The sequence below is a fragment of the Erinaceus europaeus genome, chromosome 2, assembly GCF_950295315.1.
Source record: "Erinaceus europaeus chromosome 2, mEriEur2.1, whole genome shotgun sequence".
NCBI classification, from domain to species: Eukaryota; Metazoa; Chordata; class Mammalia; order Eulipotyphla; family Erinaceidae; genus Erinaceus; species Erinaceus europaeus.
Genome location: NC_080163.1, coordinates 85,842,877 through 85,855,975, shown reverse-complemented (window position 1 = coordinate 85,855,975; position 13,099 = coordinate 85,842,877). Strand labels below are relative to the sequence as shown.

General features: G+C 37.1%; 1 non-coding gene across 1 annotated transcript; it reads right to left on the bottom strand.

Moving 5' to 3' along the window:
• Window positions 1-4,698: 4,698 nt before the first annotated feature.
• Window positions 4,699-4,800, bottom strand: LOC132537301 (U6 spliceosomal RNA). Its single transcript, XR_009548757.1, has one exon. It is a non-coding gene; the product is annotated as a U6 spliceosomal RNA (small nuclear RNA).
• Window positions 4,801-13,099: the final 8,299 nt, after the last annotated feature.

Genomic DNA, 13,099 nt, shown 5'->3' with positions numbered 1-13,099 from the left:
GTCTTAATCTCATTTTAAGACCTTTGCTTTATATAAAGAACAACTGTTCTACGAAAGCTGATACAGTGTACAAAGAATCTGTGGCTTTTTCTTATCACACATTTGTCTTCTCATCTACATCTTTTCCCACTCTTGCCTTTGAACTAACATTTGTGTATTTCTAATGCACTGGCAATTTTTTACTCTCTATTTGAAATTTGGAATGCTCAGGGTAATGATAATGTCAACACACATATAAGATTTCAACCTTTTGCATCTGGTACATGCCTATCATAGCTTACAGTACCACGTGGTAATTACAGTGGAAGCTCCATGTATGCATTTTAAACTTCAGGCATTTGATATTGTATTTTCTCATGGCAGTCTGCCAACCTCAAATGTAGCCACTGTTTCTTATGACATATTAGCAAGGATACCACTGGAATAAAGGATCTGATCACCATTTGGTATATTTGTCCATGTTTAATGTTGCTCTTCTGCTTAGGATAAAAACAAAAATTTCTTATATAGAGAAGGGAAATACAGATTTTTATTTGCTGAAAAAAAATTAAACGCAGGTGAAAATTACTAGAAGGTCATGTCCATTTTAGGACAATTAAATTAATGGAAGAATTTGAATTATGAATTACAAAAATGGTGGCCATCAGGACAAATTTATTCCCTATACAATTCAACTCTAGTAATTACTGTTTTACATCTTAAGGAGCCTTTTATATAGCTATTACATAAAAATAATATTGTATAATTTATATGGGTCTTGGAAAAACTTGGTAAAATACCTAGTGAGAAATATTTGTCACTTCGTGGGAACTCAAAATGGTCTCTATCTTAGCAAGTGAAGTATTAAAAAAAATCACCTCTGTTGAACTGAACAAATATATTTATAATCCCTGGTTACTGTCAAATAGATCACTTCTTATTTTGTCTTTGCATTCATAATATCTATTATCACTCTGTAACCCCAAATCTTTTCTTTCATTAAGTTTTATGAGTTATTTTAAAACATAAAGTATCAGACTTGAAAAAAAGAACATTTTGTATATTCCCCTACATTGTGAGCTGAATGTGTATATCTTTTCAAAATTAATATGTTGAGGACCTGTTTCAATGTTATAGGATTAGAAGATGGGACATTTGGGAGATTATTGGCACTTGAAGATGGAGCTTCATAAATTAGCTTGGTGCTTTTTCTGATAAAAGAGACTGCCAAGAGCTTTCTCACCCCTTTCACCAGGTGAGGGTACAAAAAAGAAACCTGCAACCCAGAAGAGAATTCACTGGACCATACTGACACTCTGATCTTAAGACCTCCAGCTTCCAGGATTAGGAAGGAAAAACAAACAAAAAACCAAACAGCTTTGCTACCCCATTTGCAGTATTGTGTAACAGTAGCATAAGCTAATTAAGATATCCTATGTTTTATGCTTATGGGGAAACAGACTCCAAGCTCTATATACAGCATTTCAAAGATACTCTGTGATGTTGCTCTGTGATTTCATGGGACAAAACTATCAATGTCATAACACAATGAGGAAGAGAAAGCATAGGTAAGCATTACCAAGATAACTAAGTTTCAAAGGAGAAAATTTACATATAAGAATGTGTTAAAAGGAAACAATCCCAAGATGTAAAATCCCAAGATGTAAAATCCCAAAATGTAAAAAACAATCCCAATGTGTAAAAAGGAAACAATCCCAAGATGATGGTATTTTGCCCATTTTGAAGAGTACAGCAAACAAGGAAAATATTCTTTCTTGCTCACAGCTGGAAACTACTGCTCCTGGGCTGCCAACTGTCTCTAAGTTTTCCTTCTAGAACCAGTTCATTCCAAATTCTTTTCTTCCTTAGGGCATATTTGTCTTTCTAGACTTCTTTCTCTCATTTTTTTCTTTGGGTTATTTTCTTGTCCAGTTTTATTTTTCCTAGTGCCTCAGGAAATCCTTTCAACACTGCTCATTAGGGCCAGGTAGACTAAGAACAATACTCCCCTTTATTTTCTATGAATCCCATTCAAACAGTCAGTTCTAAAATATGTTGAACTTCAGGTTTATGAGCTTGCCCGTGGGAGACGGCGTAAGAAAGACTTTTTTCAAGAAGATTTCAACACACAAGACATGAAGGCAGAGGACAGGTAAGAGTTTTGTGCTTTCCAGCATCCACTCAGTGTCAGGGGATTTCCACTTCAGTTCTGGCTAATTACTGGAGTTTCATTCAGCTACCCTCCCAACTCTTGTCAGTCTTTATTTACCTTCACTGTAAACCTTGTCCTTAGAGAAGATTTTGCCACTCAGAACCTACTTACACAGTAAATAGATATGCCAAAAGAAGAACTCTGTTTTTTATTTTTTTATTTATAAAATGGAAATATTGACAAGACTATAGATAGGAGGGGTACAATTTCACACAGTTCCAACCCCCAGAACTTCATATCCAATCCCCTCCTGTGAGAGCTCTTTTTATAAAATATTTTTTGAAATTTTTAAATATTTATTTATTTTCCCTTTTGTTGCCTTTGTTTTTTTATTGTTGTTATTATTGCTGTTGTTGTTGTCATTGTTGTTAGATACGACAGAGAGAAATGGAGAGAGGAGGGGAAGAGAAAAACACATGCAGACTTGCTTCACTGTCTGTGAAGGGACTCCCCTGCAGATGGAGAGCTGGGGGCTTGAACCAGGATCCTTCTGCCAGTACTTGCGCTTCATGCCATGTGTGCTTAACTCACTGTGCCACCGCCTGACTCCCGAGAGCTCTTCCTTCATTATTTATTGAATAGACACAGATAGAGACTGAGAGGGTAATGGGAGATCGAAAGGAGAAACAGAGACAACTGCAGCACACGGTTTCACTACTTGTAAAGCTTTCTCCCTGCATTTGGGAGTGGGAGGAGGCTTGAACTCTGGTTCTTGAGCATTGTAACAGGTATGCTTTACTGGGTGCACTACCACCCAGCTCTGGGAAAGCTCTCTTTTCAACAATATTGTGGGTACAAAGAAAATCTATTTTGATTCTATACTCTTTTTTATGTATTTATTTATTTATTCCCTTTTGTTGACCTTGTTTTTATCGTAGTTATTATTCTTGTTGTTATTGATGTCGTTGTAGTTGGATAAGACAGAGAGAAATGGAGAGAGGAGGGGAAGACAGAGAGAGGGAGAGAAAGATAGACACCTGCAGACCTGCTTCGCCTCTTGTGAAGCAACCCCCTTGCAGGTGGGGAGCCAGGGCTCGAACCTGGATCCTTATGCCTGTCGTTGTGCTTTGCATCACCTGCACTTAACCAGCTGCACTACCGCCTAACTCCCAATTCTATACTCTTTTTAAAAATATTTCTCATCTCTTCAATTAACTTAATGTCATCAAGTTTGTTCTAGTTGCCTCTCTCACTGGGATATGAACTTTTCTCCCAGCCCCGCAGCGTTTCATGTTTCTCTAATGACAGATATATAGGACAAGTTACAGTTCTTGCTTTACACATATTAGATCATTGAGGACTGGTTGAATTTAATTATATTTTCTTTTTTCATACTAGATATAAATTATTTGAGGACAGAGACTGAATCTTCTCATCTATGACATCTAGCACTGAACATAGAATATGCCCTATAAATTTTAATTGGATTGAATAGCTTTTGCTTTAAGAGGAGATGATAATAATGGAAGGTTCAAATCCATCATGTCAACTCCTCCATTAAAATCTCCACTAAAAAATAATTCCCAGGTATAGTGGTGCAATATCCAGTTTTAAGAATCAGAAGATAGGGTTTAAATCTCAGTATTCAATTGGGGTTTAAGTTTCCTGTTTGAAACTGTGAAATGAGGTAAGGCCTACTTTATAGAAACACTGTGCAGAATGAAAGGATTCCATGCACTAACATACATTCCAATCCAGGGGGATTTATATTTTAGAAGGGAAATCTGAGACAGGCCAATGTGCTCACAATAGAAGAATAAATCAAAGCATAAGATTTTATTCTAGAAGCCAAGTTGAATTCTTGTCCTCCCTCATATTTAAGAACTTGTTTTGCCCCTAAATTATTTTTCTTATGTAACTTTGGTTATTAATTGTAAAAATCAATGTATACAGTACATAGTGTGTTGGGATATTTCCTATAGTTTATACTAAGTGAATCTAAATTCTGGCATGGTTGAAAATCTCCCACAGTGAGCCAAGAAAATAGTTCACCATGTTAAAGCACCAGCTTGTATGCCTAAGGTCCAGGAGGTCCCAGATACAGTCCCTAGCACTATTTTAGGCTAGAACTGATCAATGTTCTGGTCCTTTCTGCCTCTTTCCATTTCTCATTCTCTCTGTATCTCTCCTAGCAAATTAATAAATTTAAAGAAAGAAAAAAAAAAGAAAAGCATCCATAGTGCTTTTGTTCACAGTTTTCAGACAGAAGGCAAAAAGAACTAAAATCCGAGAAAATAAAGCAACCCCACTCCTGGCACTCCATGATTCTAAATTTTTATATAATCCCATGAGCTGATAAAATTATTCAATCATATAGAAATATAATTACTTCAGTAGTTTTTGCCACTATGCTGTGAAATAATGACATTTGGTCCCTTTTTAATACAGTACCTAGAGGTAGTGCAGATGCCAGGAGGCTACTGAGGCAGGGAAGCATCTTATCCTCTCATCTTGTGCAGCAGGAAAATGAAAAGCTAGAGCAGGTGACAGACTGTTGGGTAAGCAAAGCAAATGCGGAACTCCTCAAGAATTTGCATGCCTTCCTTGTGCAGGGGCTATGCTAATCTTCTCTATGTGGTTCCAGCAGCTGAACTGCATATGTGCTGCAAAACTGACTTTTGAATTTATGACATTCTAGAACACAATCTTGAAAAATGAGGTTGAGTCAAGATAGCAAAGGCACCACTGCCAAAATTTATAGATAACATTTAAAGATAACATTTTATGATCACAGCATTACATTTAAATTCTGGCTTGCTGGAGGTAGGGGCAGATCGCAGCACACCAGGTTGAGTCCACGTGTTATAATGCTCAGGGACCCTGGTTCAAGTTCCAACTTCACCTGCAGAAAGAGTGCTGAAGCAGTGCTACTGATGTCTCTCTTTATTCCTTCTTCTCTGTCTTCCTCTTCTCTATTTATCTCTGTCCTATCAAATATAAGAAAGTAAAATAAAGCATTCAAATATTTTTAAAATTCTTGCTTACTACTTACTATGTGCTTGCCTGAAAATGACACTTTAAGTTCTCTTATATATTTAGAAAAAAAAAACAAAACATTAAAACTAGTCCCTGTTCTTCTTCTAGCGTTTGCCCTTCTTCCGTAGCCAGTCAACAGCATCAGGTTGAGCCTGATGTAAAGTTTCGAGACCTCCTTTGAATCTGGAGAGGTGGCAGTCGTTGACTATGTGGGTCATAGTCTGTCTGTAGCCGCAGGGGCAGTTTGGGTCATCTCTGGCTCCTCACCGATGGAACATAGCGGCACACTGGCCATGGCCTGTTCGATAGCGATTGAGGAGGGCCCAATCATAACGTGCTAGGTCAAAGCCGGGTTGACGCTTACAGGGGTCTGTGATGAGGTGTTTGTTCTTTACCTCAGCTGACTGCCAGCTCTGTTTCCAAGAGACTGGAACAGAGAAGTTCAGTGTAAGCGTAGGGGACCAGATTGGGTGAGGAGACGTCAAGCGTTGAACAGGGTGGGCGAAGATATCCGCGTATATTGGCAGGTCCGGGTCTAGCGTAGACGTGGGAAATGAACTTAGATGATGCCGCATCCTGACGAATATCTGGTGGGGCGATGTTGCTAAGAACTGGCAGCCATGGAACCGGGGTGGAACGGATGGTTCCAGAAATTATCCTCGTGGAGGAAATATAATTTGGAATCGACCAAGTGGACATGGGGGCTACTGTAAGCATTAAGTATAGTGAACAACTACCACAAATTATCCATTCATAAGATTAAAAGTATTTTGTTCCTCTTTTGATATTGCCCTATATGCTATATGAGATGGGAACGAGTTCATACATTTGTGATTTGCTTTTTAAATAACCCACTAGAACAATTTGAGAAATTGAAGATAGACTTGTACATTTAAAGGTCCCTAATTAAACTGAGGCCTTGAAATAAATTGACCTAGCTAGTGATTTTTTCTTATTTTTTATTAGTGATTTAGCAGTATTTAAAAATTATTATTTCGGGAGCATGTTTTCTTATTCACATGTATTGATAGTATGTGTAAGTCAACATCTGCTCCACCAAAATTCTGTGTCAGACACTCTCTCCCTGACACATACACACAACAATCACCATATATTTTTTACAAAGTTCCAGACACAGTTTGGTTACCATTCTCACCCACAAAATTCTTTAAATAAAGAAAACTGAATTTCTACTAGAAAGCGAAAAGACTAGGAAGCAAAGTTGTATATAGATACTGTAATGATATTTTGGTTGTGGGTATTTTATTGAAAAATTGACTGTTGGTAACTTAAGTGCTTTGATGAATAAATAATCCCATTTTCTTTTCACTCAAAATTTAGGTACATAGGGAAGCACATCCACTGTTTTAAAGAACACTCAAATGGTTGCTGTTTATGCAAATTATTGCTGTAGTGCTTCAGGGAATAATTTACTTTTAGGATAAATTTGGTTGAGTACTTTTGAATTTTTGTCTTTTCAGAATCTTTCTGCTTCCAGTATAAAATTTTAACATCTCTGTATTTTCCTGGAATGAATGACTTATTGCTTTGAAGCCCACACTTGAAAGACCCTCAGTACCTAAACAGCTATTAAAATTACATCTGATCATAAAGCGTTCTCCAACTAACTCTAGTGAGGAGTAACTTTGCTTGCCTTTATCCTTCTTACTCATGAGTCCTGCTTTCTAGCTTCAAAAATCATTTGCTAGACTATATGCAACTTAGTTTTTGGTTTAAAGTTCTCTTTTCTAAGGATATACATATTGTTTCTATGCTTGTGAGAATGCTTATGCATCTTTACAAAACAAATCTTCTATCTAAGATATTTAACTCAATCCCTTCAGAGCTTGTTGAGAATTTATATGCCTGAGCACTAAATGGAAATTTGGGGTCATTCACTTTTCTGAAAAGCAAGCAGGTTGATATCTAGTCCATAGTCTTTTAGATATTTCTTTTAATTACCTTGAAAGTAAACACAATTCCCTTTTGAGTTGTGATTCTTCAATTAATGAGATAACAAAGTAGTGTTTACAGGACATTAGCTGCTCCTCAGTGATAGCAAGAAAACTGCAGAAGCTACATCTGTAATTGGTTTTCTGATAGAGCCTTAGCAAACATGCCGGAGAATGAAGTTCATGGAAGGGATAAATGGATTTAGTTACCTTCACAGGGTGCCTTCAAAGAATGGTTAATTATACTTCTTTATAGCAACTTCCCCTTCCCTCAACCTATTAGAGTTTCTTGATTTATAATACAGTAGTTGTAACTTTACCAGTAAAGAGAAATTTTTCTCAGAAAATGTGGCATTCTGGTGATACTGCTCTGGGGGAGTCAATAAGATTCTAATAGTTCCAGATGATTCCTAAAAGAAGGGTCAAGGAAATAACTTTGATTTTTTGTCTATTAACTACACAGACCAATGAAAAAATCTCAATTAATAATAAGTTAATTTGTATTATGTGTAGCTCAATATATAAAAAACTGCCACATCAAAATAAATGCCTCCTAGTAATATCATTTTTAATAGAATCTAAAGCACATTGCGGGCTATATGATTGTTATAATTAGGCAAGGATGTTATTTTATGGGTCAAAATAAGGATCTAACACCATTTGTTTACAATGGTAAAATATTAGTATTTTACTAATACTGAACAATTTTATTGAAATGAGTGTCATTTTTTTTTTCCAGGCTTTGGCAAATGCAAGTTGAACTGCAGTAGAATACCTTGCAAGTTATTCTTTTCTGACTGGATTACTTATGAGAACTTCCTCATAGGTGGGTTGCTACTAGTAAGAAATTAAATAATCACACTTAAAGATTCTTTCTCTCCTAAAAATTTAATCTTTTTTGTTTGTTTGTTTTTGCCTCCAGGGTTATTGCTGGGGCTCAGTGCCTGCACCATGAATCCACTGCTCCTGGAGGCCATTTTTCCCCTTTTTGTTATAGCCTTGTTGTGGTTATTATTGTTATTATTGATGTTGTTCATTGTTGGATAGGACAGAGAGAAATGGAGAGAGGAGGGGGAAGACAAAGAGAGGGAGAGAAAGACAGACACCTGCAGACCTGCCTCACCGCCTGTGAAGCGACTCCCCTGCAGGTGGGGAACTGGGGTTGGAACGAGGATCTTTCCACTGATCCTTGTGCTCTGCGCCACCTGCCTTTAACCGTTGCGCTACCGCCTGACCCCCCAAAAATTTAATATTTTTGAAATCTGTGTCTCATTTTGCATTCAATAGGTTTTCATATAATTATAAATCTATATTCATGAAATTGAATGTGTGTAAACTTACTTTTATACTTAATTTTTATTTGTTATTGATAGTTTGTTACAAGACTGTAAGATTATAGTGTATAGTCCCACACCACATTCTCCCACCAACATTCTGTATCTCTACTCTTTCATCTCCCAAGGATAAGCACCATAGTTCTCTCACAAGTCTTAAAGTTAGAAAGTTCTTGCAAATCATATCTCTAGATTCCACATATGAGTGAAATCATCTGGTAGTTGTCTTGTATCTCTTTACTTATTACACTAAGCATAATCACCTACAGTTCCATTCATTTTGTTCCAATGGACAAAATACCACCTTTTTGATTGCAGAGCATAATTCTACAGAATATGTATCCCATAGCTTCTTTAGTCAGTCATCTGTTAATGGGCATTTAGGCTGCTTCCATTCTTTGGCTATTTTGAATAATGCATCTGTGAACAAAAGGGACTACATGTCCCTTATATTTAGTGTTTGTGTACCCACTGGATAAATGCCTAAGAGTGATATTGCTGGATTATAAGTTAATTCAATTTTTATTTAGACTGTATGGTGTATCCATACAGTCTTCCAAAGGGGCAATACCAGTTTGCTTTCCCACCACTAGAGTAGCAGAGTCCCTTTTCCTCTAACATCTCTCCAACATTTCCTGGTTTGTTGATGCAAGTCATTTTCTCAGGTGTAAGATGATATCTCAGTGTAGTTTTAATTCCCATTTCTCAAATGATAAGTGAGGCATGTCTTCATGTGTCTGTGGGCCATGTGTATCTCTTCTTTAGAAAAATATTTAGTTCTTTGGCCCACTATTTTATTGGGTTATTTTTGATTCTTTTGTAAATCTATGCCAGTGCTATGCAGATGTTTAACATCAGTCCTTTACCTTTTATGTGATGTGCAAGTATTTCCTCTCATATACTGGGTTGCCTGGTTATCCTTGAGTAGTTTGCTTTCAGTGTGTAGAAGTTTTTTACTTTTATGTAATCTCATTTATTTACTATTGTTTTCATTTTTCATGCCCAGGGAATTGGGTCTCTGAATACATTTTTGACATGAATGCCCTGAAATATTTCAATGAAATTTTCTTCTATAAATTTTAGAGCTTCCGGTTTAATATCTAGATTTAAAAGATAGTAATAATTTATTTATAAAAAGGAAACATTGACAAAACCATAGGATAAGAAGAGTATAACTCCACACAAATCTCACCACCAGAACTCTGTATCTCACCCACTCCCCCTGATAGTTTTCTGATTCTTTAACCCTCTGGGAGTATGGACCCAAGGTCATTGTGGGATGCAGAAGGTAGAAGATCTTGCTTCTGTAATTGCTTCCCTGCTGAACATGGGCATTGACAGGTCAATCCATACTCCCAGCCTGCGTCTCTCATTCCCTAATGGGGTAGGGTTCTGGGGAATCAGAGCTCCAGGACACATTTTTGGACTTGTCTTTCCAGGGAAGTCTGGTTGGCATCATGCTAGCATCTGGAACCTGGTGGCTGAAAAGATAATTAACATACAAAGCCAAATATATTGTTGACTAATCATGAACCTAAAGGCTGGAGTAGTGCAGAAGAAGAGTTGGGGGGGGGTGTCTCTTTTTCCTAGGTAGTTAGTAGGCATATTTTAGTTATACTCCAAAGGGCCTGTGGCTATACTAGTTTTTTTTCCCCTGATCCTAAAATCTAATAAGCAGGTAGATCCAAGTTATTGTCTGGAGAGATGATGTCATGGCTTGAAAAAGAACCAGAAAGCTGGATCAGGGAAGAGAGTAACTCCCAAATATGGGAAAGGTGTATAAATATTGTTGACTGTAAACCCCATTGATTTGATGTGAACTGGGGCCCATATTCAGCTTAGGAGCCTCTGTGACCTCTGCATCCCTGTAAATCCAAGTTCACATTCTGTGGTCATGAGTAGGAATGTCTCAAACTGCCCCAATATCAAGACCCATCTTCCTCAGGTGTAGCATAGAGTATGTTGTCCTTTGGAGAATGGAACATTCTCTACCTTTGTTGATCCTAGTTGAGAGCAAGGCTCTATGGGGGGCCACCAAGGGATCTATTTTGTTGTTCCTGATAGAGATGACCTGTAACAATGGAGACAGTGATTTATTTGAGGTCTAGGCCCATCACGTCTGTTTGGGAATCTCAGGACTCACTGAATAGGGCCCCAACTGATGGGGTAGCCTGATAATGACTAAAGAGTCATTGTTAAAGGATGCTAGTCTCTTGCCCTTATGCAGCTTTTGCATTCCTTGCTTTGATAAGGTTAGCTTGGGAGTGCGTGAGGAAAGTATAATAGGAAGTAGGTGAGGAGTGTATCTCAGTCTAAGTAGACACTATTTCATTATGAACTTCATACTGACTCACTGCAGACTATTGTGTACTTTTGCTTTCAGATATATAGTTTGCCCTAATTTATGGATACATGTGAACATTTGCCCTATCTCATGGGACCTGGTATATATCTGTGTTTTGGGACTTTATTAAGAAGTGAACCACCTAGAATGAAATTAGAGAATCCTATGAAATGCACAATAACTTCGATGTTCTCTCATCTATTTATGATGAATCTTTGCATTAGAAAATACAAATGACCATGTGCTATGTTTCTTTTATCAAGAAAAATTATTAGTGTAAGTAGAAAAAGTATGACCAAGCTATTTACTCTATTAGATGAAAAGCAAAAGACAATATAGATCCATCCAGATGGATGTTTCATATCAAGAAGGATATTTACTGTCTTCATAATCTCATTTATTCACAAATAAAAACATTAGAATTCATAGCCTTTAAACTGAAAATCTGCATTCTGTAGCTAACATTTGATTGCATAGTCTCAACTATGCAACTATCTTTTTTTTTTTTCTTAGACATATTCCTTGCTCTCTTGTGAGTAGAATGATTTTGGGAAAGATAATAAATTCAGGGTTTCTAAACGTCTTCTTTCAATAGATTGGTCACTGGTAGAACTAAATGAGCTTACTGTTTGGAATCTGAAAATACTGTTCTTGGAGTAATTCTCTTAATTTTCCTCAGATTCTTAAATATAAATGTTTTCAGAAGTCATCATAAGCAATTGCTTGAGACTGGCTTGAAACATTTTACTTAATTTAGAAAATATTCATAAACTTTGTAAGAATTTCATGAATGTAATAAGACTTCCTTTAAAGAGAGGCAGGCTGAGAGTATGGATCTGTCAATGCCCATGTTCAGTGGGGAAGCAATTACAGAAGCCAGACTTTCCACCTTTTGCACCCCACAACGACCTTGGATCCATACTCCTAGAGGGTTAAAGAACAGGAAAGCTATCGGGGTAGGGTATGAGATACAGAGTTCTGGTGGTAGGAATTGTGTGGAGTTATATTATACTATGGTTTTGTCAGTGTTTCCTTTTTATAAATAAATTTTTAAAAAAGACTTCCTTTAAGAAATAAGACTTAGGGGCTGGACTGTGCATGGTACACACATAGAGCAAACACATTACCATGCGCAAGGAACCTAGTTAAAGGCCCCAGTATTCACCTGTGCGGGAAGCTTGAGAAGTGGTGAAACAGTGATCTCCTTCCTTCATTACATTTTCTCTCTGTCTCTATCTGCTCACCAAAATAATGAAATCATTTTCTTTTCTTGATAAAAGAAACCTAGCACATGGTCAGTTATATTTTCTAATGCAAAGATTGGTCATAACTAGATGAGATAACATAGAAGTTATTATATATTCCCATATCAAAAACTTAAAAATTTGTCTTCTGTTATTCCCCAAACCAGAGAACTATAAATATATGCTATGAATTTATGTACAATCCTATTAAAGTGTATACATATAAACCACTATTTAATTAATATAAGAGGGGAAAACTTGATCATATGTCTAGAACTTCTTAAAACACAGACTGAGTCTTTTAATACATAGTTTTTATAATACATATATCTTTGATATATTCACTCTCTCAAAAGCCTAGACCAGAGAGAACAGAAGCAACTGAAGCGACTGGTAGCACAGCTATATACTAGATGCTGGATATTATACCCCAAACCCTAACAAAGGGACTTTTCAAAGTTAACCCAATTACCAGATAATGTGATGATAACAATAACTATCCATTGTCTTCTTGAACTCTAAGACAGCAGGAACCTCACATTTCCACTATAGAGTCTATATTTCCCCTAGTCCTGGAACCTCAGGGTAGGGCCCACTTTCCTGCATGCTTCTCTCAATTCATACCAAATAATATTGCATCCGTGGATCGCAACCCAATCAATGCAATGAGTGCCACCCCAGCATGCTTCATTTCAGACTGTGTCCAGAGACTTCAGGGGTGGAATGACAACCCTTCAGCTTCATCACTAAGGGTGAGACCTTTCCTTTCATAGTATTCTCTAATTCCATTCCAGGTGGTCCACTCCCCAATAAAGTCCCCAAACCTACATATAGTCCAGGTCCCCTGAGATAGAGCATATGTTCACACATGCCCATAACCTAGGGAAAAATATATACCTGAAAGCAGAAGTACACAAGAGCCTGCAAGAAATACCCCCCAACACTTCATTTGCACTATTCCAGTCTTTAGGTCCATGATTGTTCAACAATTTGTTTGGCTTTGTATGTTAACTCTCTTTTCAGCAACCAGGTTCTGGATACCAGCACGATGTTGACCA